The sequence below is a fragment of the Aptenodytes patagonicus genome, chromosome 2 (genome assembly GCF_965638725.1).
Source record: "Aptenodytes patagonicus chromosome 2, bAptPat1.pri.cur, whole genome shotgun sequence".
Classification (NCBI taxonomy): Eukaryota; Metazoa; Chordata; class Aves; order Sphenisciformes; family Spheniscidae; genus Aptenodytes; species Aptenodytes patagonicus.
In genome coordinates, this window is record NC_134950.1 from 101,126,307 (window position 1) to 101,142,225 (window position 15,919).

Sequence of the window (15,919 nt, forward strand, 5' to 3'; positions counted from 1 at the left end):
TAAAGAAAGGATTTACACTTTAGTGCCCAAAGTAATGGGTAATTACTCCTTTTTCTTTCCAAAAGTGCTAGTTTTATCAGCATTTATCCTAGTTCTTTATAGAATTCTCTCACTTCAGTAACTCCAAGGTTGGTTTTGACACAGAACAACTGAAACAGGACACTGGGATTTGCTTTCAGAAAAGAGGAAGGTTACCTTAACCATATGTCCTGGTTTCAGCTGGGATAGAGTTAATTTTCTTCCTAGTAGCTGGTACAGTGCTGTGTTTTGGATTTAGCATGAGAATAATGTTGATAACACACCAATGTTTTAGTTGTTACTAAGCAGTGTTTATACTAAGTCAAGGACTTTTCAGCTTCCCATACTCTGCCAGCACGGAGGTGCACAAGAAGCTGGGAGGGGGCATAGCCAGGACAGCTGACCCAAACTGGCCAAAGGGATATTCCATACCATATGACGTCATGCTCAGTATATAAGCTGGGGGGAGTTGGCCAGGGGGCAGCGATCGCTGCTTGGGGACTGGCTGGGCGTCGGTTGGTGGGTGGTGAGCAGTTGCATCACTTGTTTTTTTTCCTGGGTTTTGTTCTCTCTCTCTCTTGCTGTTTTACTTTTCGTTACAATTTATTATTATTACTACTACTACTACTACTACATTTCAAGTCTTAAAATGTTCTTATCTCAACCCACGAGTTTTCTTACTTTTGCTCTTCCAATTCTCTTTCCCATCCCACCAGGGTAGGGGGGTAGGGTGAGCGAGCGGCTGTGTGGTGCTTAGTTGCCGACTGGGGTTAAACCACGACACCATACTAATTAGTGTTCTAGTACCTCCTTTATTTTCAAACTATTAGTTTGCTTAATAAGAAGGGCAGAGGGAGAAAGTTTGCAGATATATTGTTTCACATCAAAAGATACATTTCAGATCAACTCTACAAGTTACTCTTCTCCACTTACAGTAACCTTCCCTGTTGGTTCCCTGTGGTAACACTCTGCCAAAGATATTCAATATTCATCACTTGCTGCAGTCCTTAATTTGTACCTGCTATCTTCAGAGACTTGAGTTGGCTGTCTGTCTCAAAGGATGGGTTTTTAACATTGGCTGATATGTGAACACCCTTGCAGATGCAGGACTGGACATACCACTTATGTAGGTCCTACCGTTTATGTATATACAGCAGTATATGTTTGCTGTCTAATGCAAGAGTGCAATGGAACTTCACCTATAGATGACTAACTCTTCCCTCGTATGGCTTTTCACTCTTGTTCTTCAATGGCAGCATGGGCAACCAACCTGCAATACAGAACTTCTGTGAAGGGAAAAACAAAAGTGTATTAGTAGTCTGAGAACCATAATAAAACCTGGAGTTTTCATTTGACTGTTAATTTCTACATGGTATTCTGCAAGCAAGCAGGAGCTCACTCTTCTTGCTCCAAGCCAAGCAGAAGCCATTAGTTTCTCAGCAGGACATACCCTGAGCTCAGTGTCACACTATTAAATCTATACAACTTCTAGGGGCCTTGCAGTTTGAGCAAAGTGAGCTTGCACCTGCCTTCAAAACACAAGAGAAATACACTCTTTTTGTCTGTGGGCAGAACTACTGTATCCTTGTTTCTCTGATTATCAGAAAAGGATATATGCTACTTTTCCTCAGAGCAGTAAGAGAAGGAAAAACAAATACTGGTAAGTTGCTTAAAAAAATTAATATGTATTTCAAGATTAAGAGTTAGATCTTCTTATTACACCATGAAATTTTCCTTTTTATTTCCACAGATAGATAGCATTCTCACTTTATACTCCAAACTTATGTCAGTCTTTGAACATAAACTTATTGCTCTTTCTTCTTAAAATACACGGCAATGGGGGACAGCAAATACAGGTGTATAACCTTTGCTGAGGAACATGCAATTCACTGTACACTCTTAACAAACAAGAGGAATTTCCCCAAATGCCTAACAACACTGGATTGTACAAAACAATTACATATCCTCTAATCATGGAGGGCTCTCTGAATCTGCACTTTTGACCTGAAGGCTGTTAAGGAATATTTAAAGGAAATATGAAAATGTAGGAGTCAAGATCAAGTAGATATATCAACATTAAAAGGGAGAAGGGGGTCATAATTAATGTAGTTCACGTAAGTTGCTCCAAGTATAACTTCAAACAGTATCACCTTTTGTTATCATCTATTCACTTAGAAATAAAAATAAAATCCTTCTTTTGATTTTGTATGAAAGACAATACATCTATCATATCTTTGTCATGCAGTACAAACCAGTGTGCCAGTGACACTCTGCAGTAACTTATTTCTGCTTTTTCCATTCAAAGAGAATTAAAATGTCACATCTAACTTCTTGTAGGTAAAGGTGCATGAGCTATTGGAAAATCAGGGAAGTCTGTTGGTGACTGTAGAAAGTTCTAAAAATCTTTGCCTATGTTTAAGAGGTCCACCTTCTTCTACAGATAATGGCAAGACCTTGTATGAGGACTTTCTACTCATGTAGAAATGTTTGTGTTCAGCGATGTGTTCAGAGCTTTTTCTTCTCCACAGAGGGCACTGCAAGCAATAGCAAAGCATGGCATCTTTGAAAAAGGATGGTGCTCAGAGTCAGATGCAGAGAATGTTCTGGTTCTGTCTGGATGATAATCATACTGCCATTTTCAAAGTCAGAAAAACTTCATATACTTCCTCCAAGCCTTCAATTTCTGCCCTTGGAATCTAACCAGCGTAGTCTGTAACAGGGATAGCTCTTGGCAGTGTAGGGGCTGCATCTGTGTCCTGGGATTAAGGTGGTCAGTAAGGCATCCAAATAGAGGAGACTGCTGTGTACAGCTGATTACAGATCTCGTTTAGGTCTGGCAAGATTTGTTAGGACACAGCTGTACTGATCTGGCTGCTAAACGTCTACCCAACTACAGCAAAATTGCATCAGAGCTCTATAACACAGAAAAATCTTTTCGAAAAAAAACAAAGAAAGAAAACAATCAATTTGAGTAAATTTGAGCGCTTCAGACACTTGCCTGTAAGTTGACTGCAAGCAACAAAACAATTAGATGCAGTCTCCCAACAGAGTAAGTCTGTGGAACCAAAGGCAACCAGTACTGCATGGGCCAACCAAAGGTGACATACAGCTGGATCTGCTAGTCACTAACAAGGAAGAACTAGCTGGAGATATGGTAATCAATAGTAGCTTTGGCAGTAGTGGCCATGGAATAGTCAAGTTCAAGATCCTGACAGGTGTGAGGAAGGACAGTAGCACAGTACTCAGGTGGACCTCAGGTGAGCAGACTTCAGTTTATTCAGGGGACTGTAAGTAGGTTCCCATAGGAGGCAGCTCTGAAGGGCCAAGGATCTCTGGGAAGCTGGCAGGTCTTCAAGGACAGCATCCTCCAAGTGCAAGAATGATCCACCCTGATACTCAGGAAGACAAGTAGATGCTTCAGGAGACTCTCTTGGCTAAGCAGGGAACTTGTGAAAAGCCAGTATACAGGAGGTGGAAGCAGGGACAGGCTATAAAGAATGAATATAGAAATATTTTCTGGGCATGCAGGGACAACACTAGGAAAGCCAAAGCTTACCTAAAGTTGACACCTGTAAGAGGTATTAAGGGCAACAAGGGCCCTTAGTACTAAAAGGACAAACAGGGAAACTGTGGGACCATTTTTACACGGGGTGTGTGACAGCAGGCACAGATATGGCGGAATTACTCAATGTCTTCTTTGCCTCAGTCCTCACAAACAAGATTTCCCAGGCTTCTTTGTTTAGAAAAAAAGGGTTCAAGGATAAGAACTACCAGCAGAAGATGAGGATTATTTGAGAGAACTTGACCCATAAAAGACCATAGTACCTGGCAGGCTACATCCATGGGTGGTCAGGAAAATGTCTAAAATCCTGGCAGGGCCACTCTCAATCATCTTTGAAAGATCATGGAAATCAGGGGAGAGCCCAGATGGCTGGAGAAAGGCAAATGATGCACCTCTCTTCAGAAAAGGCCAAAAGAAGAATCCAGAGAACAACCAGCCAGTCAAGCTCACTTTGCTCCCTGGGAAAATCATGAAACAAGTCCTCTTGAAACACATTTCAGGGTACATTGGGGAGAAGAAAGTGATTAGGAACAGTCTGGATTGAACAAGAGTAAGACATGTCTGACCAATCTGGTTGCCTCCTGTGCTGCAATGACTGGATCTGTGGACAAACAGGAGAGCAATGGCTGACATTTACCTCAACTTTAGCAAGGCTTTTGACACTGTGTCCTACAGTATTCTTGCATCCAAGTTAGGATGTTATGGTCTGGACAGATGAACAACAAGATGGGTAAATAACTGGTTGGATGATTAGGCTCACAGGATAGTGATTAATGGGATGTACACTACCCAGAGGCTGGTGGCTAGTGCAGTACTCCGGGTGTCAATCCTGGGACCTATTGTGTTTGACATCTTTATAAACGACCTAGAGGAGGTGATGGAGGGCACACTGGCAAGTTTGCAGATAACACCAAACTTAGTAGGGGAGGGGGACAGTCCTCCCTTAAGCAGGAGAGCCCTGCTTAAGGGCAGACCTGCCATTCACCGGGGCCTACACAGACTGGAGGAATGAATGGGCTAACAACAACCTTATGAAATTCAAGAGGTACAAATCCAAAGTCCTTCCCCTGGGAAAGAAGAGACCCAGCATCAAGGCAGAGCAGGAACTGACTGGCTGGGAAGCAGCTCTGCTGAGAAGAACCTGGGGGCTGTGATGAGCAGTGAGCTGAACATGACCCAGCTGCATGCTTGGCAGCAAGGAAGGCCAACAGCATCCTGGGCTGTACTGTACATCCAGTAGATTGACGTGCTCAGTAGATTGACATGCCCACTACTCAGTACTCATTAGATGACACCTAGATACTGTGTCAAGTTTTAGACCCCTCAATACGGGAAAGACATTGATAACCTGGAGCAAGTTCAGTGGAGAGCCACCAAGATGGTTGGGGGCTGGAACTCTTGCCCTATGAGGAGAGGCTGAGAGATCAGGTCTTGTTCAGCCTGGTGAAGGTATGACTTCAGGGGGAACGTAACAGCAGCCTGCCAGTACCTACAAGGGGGTTACCAAGAAGATGAAGCCAGGCTCTTCACAGCGGTGCACGGTGGGAGGACAAGAGGCAATGGGCATAAATTGAAACAAGAGAGGTTCAGACCGGCTATAAGGAAAAGCTTTTTCCCTCATGAGGATAGTCAAGCAGGGGAACACATTGCTCACAAAGGCTGTGTGGTCTCCAGCCTTGGAGATTTCCAACACTTAACTGGTTAAAGCCCTGAACAACCTGGTCTGATCCCATAGCTGGCCCTGTCTTGAGCAGGAGATTGGACTAGAGACCTCCTGTATTATCATATGATTGTCTGAACATGACAACCAGTCTAGCCTCTGCAGCATCGTGAATCTTGAAGAGTGCTGTGACTTCTTTCTTTCCATTGTCTTTTTAGATAATGAGAACACTTACTAGGACTTGCATGAAAATGAAAGGAAGAAGCCAGATCTCAGTAGGTATCTGATGCCCTTTAGAGCCATGCAGCCAACTAGTGTCCCAGACACCCAGCTTTCTAGATGTGAAAGGAAATGTGAAGTTAAGCATTCCCAAAGAAACAACAAACAGCTGCTGTATCTACAACAAGGAAGGCAAAACAAATATCTGCAGCTTTTTATTGCAGTGGTGTTAATACTTGTATTTCCACTTGCAGTAAAGTTGCTAACATCAGCAAAATTTATTCTAGATTATAAAACTGCAAATATCTATATAAATCAAGTGTCGTGCTTGAATTCCTGGCAGTTGGCCAGTATAGCTCTCTGTGTAAACAAGTTTGGCTACTTCTATATTAACCACTCATGGTTATGCCTCTCTCCTAGACTATCAAGCTAGAAGATGACCCTTCACTGTATGCTTCTCTGTGTGGGACAAAGTCTAGCAATGGAGCTGCATTTACAGGCAATAGAATATGTAAATGATATGCACTGCAATTAAATAAATGTCCATTCTTCTGAGTGAGGTCCATTTAGGAATGCCCTGCTGGCTTTAGAAAAGAATTATAGTTCATTGGTTCCTGACTGAAACAATAAACGAACCATGTGAGTGGTAAAGTTAGCTGGAGGAACACAGATGATTTGTTCAGTGACATAAATTAGGACGTAGAATTATCCTAACAGTTTACATAACATTTGCTGTGCCTGAATCCATTGCCTGTGGTGTTTAATATTGCATGTATGATTTGGCAGATCCAGTGCAATTTTACAGTGAAGCAAGGACACAACAGATGACAACTCTCCACGAAGCAAAAAAAGTGATAGCTGTATTCACATATTGTGGATGTAGTGAAATGGATCTGGGTTTTAGTAATTATTTATCTGCACATGGGATTGTTTTCTCTGTTTTGCAGATTTTCATTTGGGGTTTTTATCTTGTTTTGGTTTTGTACATAGGTCGCTATTGCCTAAGTAAGAACCTAGTATTTGTAACGTGCTGAGTGCATCACTTCATGTTTTGGAGTACAGTGCCAATTGCTTCTTGTAACACAGCGATAGTAACAAGGAGCGATTTGAGACACCGATACTGTTCAAATCAAAATAGGAAAGATGATAGCCTTGCAGATAAAAGGGCATGCAAAAACATATGCGTGTTTTGTCCATGTAATTGTAACTCTCTGCATTCATTATGACAGATTTTAAATACTTGAACTGAGAAACATAAACATGCCCAGTCACCCTACACAGAAATCTGTGGTTAGAAAAGAGCCTTGCCAGAGAGCATTTCAGAGCTTTCATACCACCCTGCTATACCTTTGCCAAGAGGACTCAAGGAAGCACTTCAGCAAGTGAAAGACTTGCAAAGGGTGCCCTTTGATGGTAGGCACCTTACAGATATAATTCTTGCTCTGTGCAGCAATCAAAAACCATTTCAAATGCTGAGATCTATAGTTCTGCTTTCTGCTATGTTTAGTGCCATCAGCAAAACCCACCCAAAAAAATTAGAAAACAAAACTCCAAACTAAACAACTTCCCCCAGAGGATCTGGGTTAAGAACTTTCTTATTGCCAAGTAGCAACTTTGTCCTGACTGCAGGGTAGCAGGGGGAAAAAAAGCTCTATATGCAATCTATTTGTTTAATACATGGATGGAGATATAACTTCTGGAAGTCCCAGAAGGTGCAGATATGGCATACGGGCATGTACTGGCCCCTTTGAGCATTGCTTGCCATCAGTGATAACAGGGTTAGTTAAACACACTCTGCTGAAGAAATAAACAGCATTTTCTATTCAAATGCCTGAGCAACAAGCAGCCAGTCATATTAGTGCTGAAGGAAGGAGTCTAAGGTTTAATTTCCAGGAAGGCTGTCTGTATAACAGCAACTATGTCAGAGGAGCAATATCTAGTTTACACAACAAAATATCCTTGCACTATTAAGCTGCAGGCAGACTGCAAATCAAAATTAATTACAAGTGTGTCTTGGCTGCATAGAGACAGAAATGCTGCAGCCCAGTAGAGAAGCAAGAAAAGCCAACCAGGGCACTGGTGAACATTTAATAGGAGTTTATATTTTTAAATGCATGGAGTACATCACTGGGAGGGACAGCATCTAGCAGCTTTGCCCTCAATTTGTGGTACTTTTGTTACTGAGACCGAAATAAATGTTTCACTTCTGTATATTTTTGAACACAAAACTATAGGGCATTTTCATAGGTGAGGATGACAACTACAGTTTGGCTTTACCCATCTTATTCCAGGCTACAAATAGACTCACCTTGTCATTGTGAATACCCGTTGCCCTCCTCCCACCCCCAACTGTTTATTCAACCATGACAACATTTTGGGAGAGCATTATGATATGGCTGGGATAAATTTCACCATGATTTAACTTGTCACAGCCTTTTAAGTGAAAGCATTTGCTATTACAGACCCTGATAATGGCACCCCTAGGTACAATACCCTATTGCAGAAGATCTGTGTTAAACATTATGAATTCCAAAATAGTTACCTCCTCTGGAACAAAATCATTAAGCTGAGTAGCCTGATTTAATTAGACTTAAATGTCATCAGTGATTCACTCTGTTTTAATAAACTTATCTGTTTTCATGTCACTTCTGTAATTTATGCCATAAAAAGCCAGTCGTGTTGTTCCAATGCCTCGGGAGCACAGTTAGAAACTATCTGAAAACCTTTCAGGGCTACCTTCTCAAAGGTTTCTTGCCACTGTAACAGACGCAAACAGTGTCTGTGAAGGTAAAGCCTTTTCAGGGAAAGGTATCACAGAGAACTTTGTGGCTACTAGAAAATTTAGAGCAAGAACATAAAAAAAGAGCGCAAGTGCACTGAAGGAGGAGCTCTGTTGAGAGCTCTGCTACACTATAGAGCTCTGAAAGTGAGTAGAGTAAGAAGCAGAAAACATAAGGAAATGGGTGTTTACTGGAAAATTATTTCAAAATGGTAAGTCAAAATTTGCCTGGTAGCTTAGCAGGTTCACTGTCTTCCCTAATTCTTTTGGAAAGAAGTGCCAGAGCTGTGGGTCAGAGCCAAAGAACAGGCTTTCTTCAACATATACACTCTATTCACCCTGACCTTTCATTATACATGGACATTAAAGTTGCCTCAGGAAATCTGTGTAAAGATATTACATGCATTCAGTCCACTAGCAATTTAAAAGTCAATATATGACTTACTAATATACTCCAAGTACACTTTTACCTGTGGGAGGGCAGGAAAGGAGCTGTGGTAAGGATCTCACTTCTGTGCATTGAACTGAGTAGTGCACAGATAACCATCCTAAAGGGAATTTAAACACTCTGCAGTGGAACTGCATGTGATAACCTCCGATGCACAACCCCTAGGAACATGCTCTTGAGCTCTCCCCACATTTACACTAAAATCAGAAAGCATAATTTTTATGAGAATAAAGTACAAAAAAAGAGAAAAAGTATTCTCTGAAGATATTCTCCTTTGATGATGGACAGGGGCCAGAACGTATATAAACAACTATAGGTTACCTAAGTTTCATAAGGTTGGTACTTACTACTGTGATGGATCCAGTCTAGGAGCAGAGTTTGCCGAACAGGAAGCCTGCCCCAATTTACTTCAAAGCACAGTTGGGAGTAAACAGGTATGCTAATGAAGAAATTACATATGCTACTCATTTACCAGCTCCCAGAGGAGCCTTAATAGCAGAAGTTGATTACACATGCAACAGCAAGAAGGTCCTATACATGATTAAACACATTTGTGGGTACAGCGCTCCTTTCTGTGCTAAAAGCAAACAGGACAGGCAATATACAGCCAAAATTAATTGTAATGCATCTCCTGGTCAGATTAACAGGACCAAATGCTCACCCTGGCTGGTGGTATTTCCAGAGACTGAAAGACACTACTTGATATCATCTGCGATTAAAGAAAAAAAACCACAATTAAATGAGCATACAAATACCCTAGGTATATTTTGTTTGTTTGTTCTTTTTCCTCTACAAATAGTGAACAGATTTGTGTGCATGAGTTGGTGATGATCGGATATTGCTGAAACTGTTTGCTTTCCATTTTGTTTGAAGCAGCTCCACTGGAACCAGGTTTGTTTATTTACCTGGTGTTTGACAAATAGCCTCTGACACTCAGTTATCAGGGATTCATGCTCACATCTCTTATTGGAAACTCCATTCTCCTAATTGTTGCTGTAAGCAGGACAACACAAGAGGTGGTTTTGCCTCCAGGCTATTTCAGCTGGGTCTGGTATCAGCCATGTTTTATTACAACCTGTAAGACAGGGATCTCTTTGATTGTCCTTCCTAAGACTTATGGTTTCTTTTTCTTTTTTCTTTTTTTCCACTTTCACATACACTCACACACACAGGGTACAGTTAAAGGAATATGTTGATCTTAATGACCTCTCAAAATTTATCCTGGGGCTAATCAGAGGCTTGCTGTGTTGTGCTGGCTAAATCTATCATGGTATTGAATAATTCACAGCCTGCCTTAAAGGCTCCAGACTAGGTGATTTACCCCATATTAATGTGATGCTTTTGCATTTTAATAAGCTTATGTTAATGTTTTACAAAATGATAAAGCATGCTTCTGAACTCTCCAGCAACAAGGGATGATGGTATGAACCACATAATTCTAGCAAAGGACAGCCAACAACATCAGATTTATGAGTGTCGCTACAGCATCTGTTGTAAGCTTGGGCCAGACCAAACCATTTTGTTGAGTCTTACTCCTATTCTGATTGCACAAGTGGCTTTCCCAACCTGTCTGATACTTTAATGAAAGTAGTCAGGCATAAGAGAAAAGGTAGGGCATTCTGAAAGCAGAACTAAGTTTTCCAAAACTGTTTTAGTGCAGAGGTTTTATATCCCTTTGAGAAAAGACCTAGAAGAGAACAAAAGGGATTTCATTGCTCTGAAGCTGGAATTTCAGAGAGCAGTGCTCATGAGTGGGGTCATATTTTTCCATTTGAAAGGGAGACAGCCTGTCAGCAAAGCTCAATGTGTTAGGCATATGTTGGGTGTTGAGACTCATAAAATGCAGGCTAGGTGATGTGAACACTCACACTCTTTCCCTCCAGCTGTACCGCACCTTTCTATCTCAGCTGCTCAACAGGTCACACGTGCTTTTACTAGCCTCTCAAGAGAACAAATGAATGGCATTTATATCTTAAAATCTGCTTATGTGCTTGCTGTGAGAAGGGAGTTGGGGGGGGGAAGCTACAATGTCTCTTCAATATCTGCTCTGTATACTTCACTGGTAATGGTGTCCTTGTACCTACACAGGATGGAAACCAGAGGGCAAATACTTCAGCCCTGGACCTTCTGGTAGATGGCAAGGTGGCAAAGGAACTCCAGTTCTGCTAAATGCAGCCTAATACATGTAGGAGGAAGGGGGAAGCTGAACTGCTTACCCATCTGACATTGGTCAACTCAAGCTTTTAGGACAGGGCTTGCTGACAGTTTGCATGGAAGATAGTAGCTCTCCGTGTTCATACAAGGAAAGGCTAGAGAAGAGAAAAAAAGAGACAAAGAAATGGGAATAGGGAATGGACAGCAGTACAGAAACATAACATAAAACAGAGTGTGAGGTATTATCTGGATTGCAGTCTGAAGTACCATTTCCTATCACTGACAAGCAAAACAACTGTATTTACTGATTTAAAAAATAAATTTTTGTTCCAAAAGGCAAAAAACCACCCACACTTGTATTCTCCTCACATGACTTTGTGTTTCGTAATTCTTCTGACAGGAAGAAGAGGGCAGCATTTAACAGAGTAAGCCATCTAGAAATGCTAAGATCTTGAATGCTCAGGTGCTCACCTAGCAAACAGAAAATTCATTTTCAGCTTGTGTTTCCTGGCTTGCAGCAGAGACCCAAACCTTCATTTCACATAATCCAACACAGTTCCTCAAATGCCAAGGTATAGAAGCCATCTCTAGCATAATGAATATGCAATGCACTATGGAACATCTGCTGTTGTTTTTTAAATGGACTGTGAGCAATTATGGAACTCACCTGGGATATAAGAGACCCAGGTTTTCATTCAGCGTTAATTTAGACAAACATGGTAGCCTCTGGCTTACTGGCTGTTCTGGGGTGGGGCTGCTTGTTTCCAGAAAATTCATTCCGCACCTGAGAGATTTTCATGACAGCTGGAATGTTTTGTTAAGACATGTCAACATTAACAGCAGCAGCAAAATTGTCCACCAGTTCTTCTGGACACTTCTAAAAAGATATTACAGAATTATTTTTCACACCACATGCAATTTAACTGCGGAGACCATGGCTACAATTCAAAAAACAATGATATAAAAAGTGACTGAACATTTAAAAAGATAACAATACCATCTGGAATTTAAATGATTGCTATTAATACACAAGCTGGAAGAAACACTAAACTGCATGCTTGAGAGTTTAAGCCAATCTTTGCTACCAGGTATTAGAAGGAGATCTATTGCAGGTTATCCTATCACTGCCTAATTTAGGGTTTCATGAATCTGCATTGGAGCATCTGGTGCAGTCAGACAGGAAACTGAAGTATGAGGCCATGTTGGTATTTATGTTCTTCTACATCTATAGCATGTGCAAAACTTAAAAACAAGTTGTGCACCTGCAGAACTTTAGAGAATTAAGTCATGCATGTGGGTGATTGAGAATCTTGTTACATACATGCCTGAGATTAAATATCTACATTTGAAAATATTGGCCATAATATACATCCATCACTGTTATAAAGTGCCCATAGGACCATTCAGGTTCAATGCCATGCTGAACCAAAACCAGCCTCAACAGAGGTGCTACTCCATCTCCCAAGCTCTGAGAAGGATCTGAGTATGACATTCCTGATGGATGTAGTCTAACCAACTCTTTAAAACTTCCAAAACAGGCAACTCTGTAACAATGTTAGGCAGTCCATTTCCAGTGCTTCATAACTTCAGTGCTGGAAAGTTTTACCCGATGCCTAGTTTACATCTCTCTGACTGTAATTCAAGCCTATCAGTTATATTCACAAAAGATATGGAGAGCAGATGATATCCTTCCTCTCTGCAGCAGCCTTTATGTGTCCTCTCCTCCCCTTCCCTCCCCTTCCCTCCCCTCCCCTCTAATTCTTTCAACATTTCTCCGAGCCTATGTTTTCAAACTTCTCATTATCCTCACTGTTATTCACTGGACTGACTTCAATTTGTCCATCTTTCATGAAGAGTTGTGCTCAAATTTGATACAGTACTCCACCTTGGATCTAATGAATGTTGAGTAGATCAGAAAAAGAGGCTGATGTGCCTTCCAAGGCAGGCTCCTGTCTTACACTGTACTAGAGCATCTTCCTTTTTTGCAACTGTTGCCTTACGTTCAGTATGTGACCTATTAGATCTGCCAGGTCCTTTTCTGCAGAGCTGTTACTAACAACCAGATCTATCCTGTGCTAAGCTGATTCTTCTTGTGTAAGAGTAGAACCTTTCCTCATCCTTACTCAGCTGCATCCCACTTTTTCAAGTCACTCTGCAGTTTGTCAATATCTTTCCAAATTCTCATCTTTTCTCCAGTTTCTTGGTAGTCCCTCTTAGTGCTGTGCTATCTGCAAATGGAATAAATACAGCTTCTATCCTGTTGTGCAGGCCCATGACAAAATCCTCTATATCAATATGGACATCTTATAGGACGAAATAACAATCTTCAGAGTCGAGTCAGCACTTTCTTAGAAACTGCAGTCAAACAAGGACAAAATTGAAATCTAGAAACACAGATTTTTTTCATTCTTTTGTTCATTAAGTACTTGTTTGTTACAGCTAACAATCTAAAAAAATCAAGCATTCATCTCATTCTGAAATCAAACTAAGTTAATACCAGGAGTAGATGACACGTATTTCTGTTTTAGCACTAGTCAATTTAAACATCAGTCATACAAGAACAGATTTACAGCTGAAATGAGTTGCCTTCTCAGAATAAATGAAGCAGGAAGCCTATTATTTCCTCACTCAATCTTTTGCATAGTATATGTATTGTAAGTATAACCCATGTATTTCAAGGTCTGCAGAATTTAAATGCATCCATATCTTGCAAAAGGAGTCTTAAAACTTACTCTCAAGACACTGACTATTCTGGAGCATGACTCATTTGGGAGTGTATTAGATAATAACAACCTGCAGCGGGGAGTAATATTTGGGGAAGAAATTTTATTCCATAGTCCAAAGTCTTTTTTATCTTCTCTAATATCAAACTTGATGGAACTAGCTCTTCTCCTCATGGTAAATATAGTTTTATGGTGTTACCTAACAAATCTCTTTGTCTTTGGAAAAAAATTCATCTATTTCCCTACACTTAGATAGGAAATTACAGCAGATTATTCAGTTATTTCCCTGAAAGATTAAACATTTCTGAAGTGTAGCCTTTGCATATCATTGCTATAATTCGGTCACTCACAAATCCTCTCCACCAAGTTGCATAGAAAGACAGTCATACGTTTCACGTAGTTTCATACATTACTAGAACACCAACCATCTTTCTGAAAGGAAAATCAGAACAATGGGAGTTCAAGAATATAAGCGAAAATGATCTTACTGGATCTTGTGTTCCTCACTGATCAGAACATGAGTAAGAACTTTTGTGTGTCTTTACAAGTTCTCTTCAAGGCTAACAGTATATTTGGTTTCTCCATATTATGGGAGATTCTTAATACTCATCTGTCTTGCAGGACTTCTCAAATATTTTTTTCAGCACTTCAAGACTTAAATGAGAGATGCTGTATAAGTGGAAAGCATGATGATGACAATTTTTTTTAATCTCTCAACAATGATGACTTATTACTACTCTTCACTCAATTTCTTAGCCAAAGCACTTGATAGTCTCATTCAATCATCTATATAGTAAAATTCCTTATTTACAAAAATAAAAGACTTATTCTGATTAAATTGTCTCCCTTTAAACAAAGATGAACAATTTTCGCTGTGGGTCTTCAACACTTAGCTGAAATATAACCAAACAGATGTCAAGAATTGGTAAGAAGCATCTTAAGAAGCTACTTAAATTATGAGTGGCTTTGTGTAGTTTTAGAATTTGCACCTTTTCCATTCTGAGTGGCAACAGAGTGGAGACTTATTCTTGTTGCATGGATATGTTGTAACCAATCTATTTTTCACAGGGCTGTCCAAAGGAAAAAAGACAAATTAATTAATTAAAAGCTTTATGGAAGACAATGCCTAAAATAGGATCACCAACTATTGCAACTACATTGCTCCACATCATGAGCAATGGTTGCTCGAGAACCTGAAGAGACCTTGTTCTATACCATTACAGAGCAGAAGGTAATACCCTTGGATAGTTGTGACGGTCAGGTAAGTACACCCTGTCTTACACAGAGGAGTTGAAGCCATGCCTGGCATTTTTAAGTGCTACCACAAAGCAAAAAATCAATGATAGTGTTTTTTAATACTCTCTGAGTTGTCACTTCAGGGCAGGGATTGTTTTTGTGCTTATAGGACACCTAATAAAACAGGGCCACAATTTAATTAAAAGGTCAAAGAGCTTTTAAAATTGAAATTTAAAAACCCAACTGCTATAGTAATGTATTTCACAGAACCAGCCTGCAAACCCCAAAGAACTTGGTTAGAATTGCTGAGCCAGTACAGAGCAGGTGATAATTAGCTTCTTATGTATGCCGGTGTCACATTAGGACTTAGAGCAAATCTTCTTGCTGCAGCTTTAGCTCAGTATTTCTTTACCTATTCACCATGGACAGAAAGAACGGATCATTCTTTTTCTTTCTGAAGCAGCCTCTTATGTACTTGAAAGCTGTTAATTCAACTCTGTTCAGTCTTCCGTTTTTTACTGTCAGTAATACCAATTCACTCAGTCTTTCTTTGAAGGTCATGTGTTGTAGACTTCTGCTCATTCTCATTGCTATCGCCCAATATACATCTAAAGTGTTCATTTTTTTCTTGAAGTGCAATGCTACCTTCTTGACCTAGCAGGAATATTGCAGCATACTGTTAAATATAGAAGGTTTCCAGAAAGCTGACAAAATACATCCTGTTAAAAAGTTGAGCGGCAAATAAAAAGCTAGAGGAATGATAGTCCATAGCAATGCCTAGAGCACTGTTTGATAATGTTATAATAATAATAAGTGCATGTTTGTGTGAGAACTGGCAGGTAAACATACTGTCTGCTATGAACAATTTCAAACCTCCTGGGGGCAGTGGAGATAAGAAACCAACACTCCTATCCCAAAAGCAGACTCCAGCCAATTCAGTTTAATAGGTAGATCTCATCTCTCCAGTGCTGCATCAGTTCAGTACCCAGTATAATGAAATGAATCATCCTGTCACCTCTTCCTACTCCTAATGCTGTCAGAAAATTGCAACAGCTTAAGAAGCTCAGGAAAAAGTCTCTCTCTGCTGTTTCCTAAACTTAACCCACTTAGAATCCATGTG

The 15,919-nt window shown here is 40.3% G+C and overlaps 1 long non-coding RNA gene across 1 annotated transcript in view; it reads right to left on the minus strand.

Annotated features, from left to right (window-relative positions):
• Positions 1-818: 818 nt before the first annotated feature.
• LOC143156709 (uncharacterized) overlaps positions 819-15,919 on the minus strand; it is a 34,855-nt gene continuing 19,754 nt past the window's right edge. Inside the window, exons 3-6 of the long non-coding RNA XR_012994673.1 lie at positions 11,508-11,717; positions 10,903-10,995; positions 9,348-9,395; positions 819-1,304 (exon numbers count right to left, since the gene is read on the minus strand). This is a non-coding gene — a long non-coding RNA (uncharacterized LOC143156709). The remainder of the gene's footprint in view (positions 1,305-9,347; positions 9,396-10,902; positions 10,996-11,507; positions 11,718-15,919) is intronic.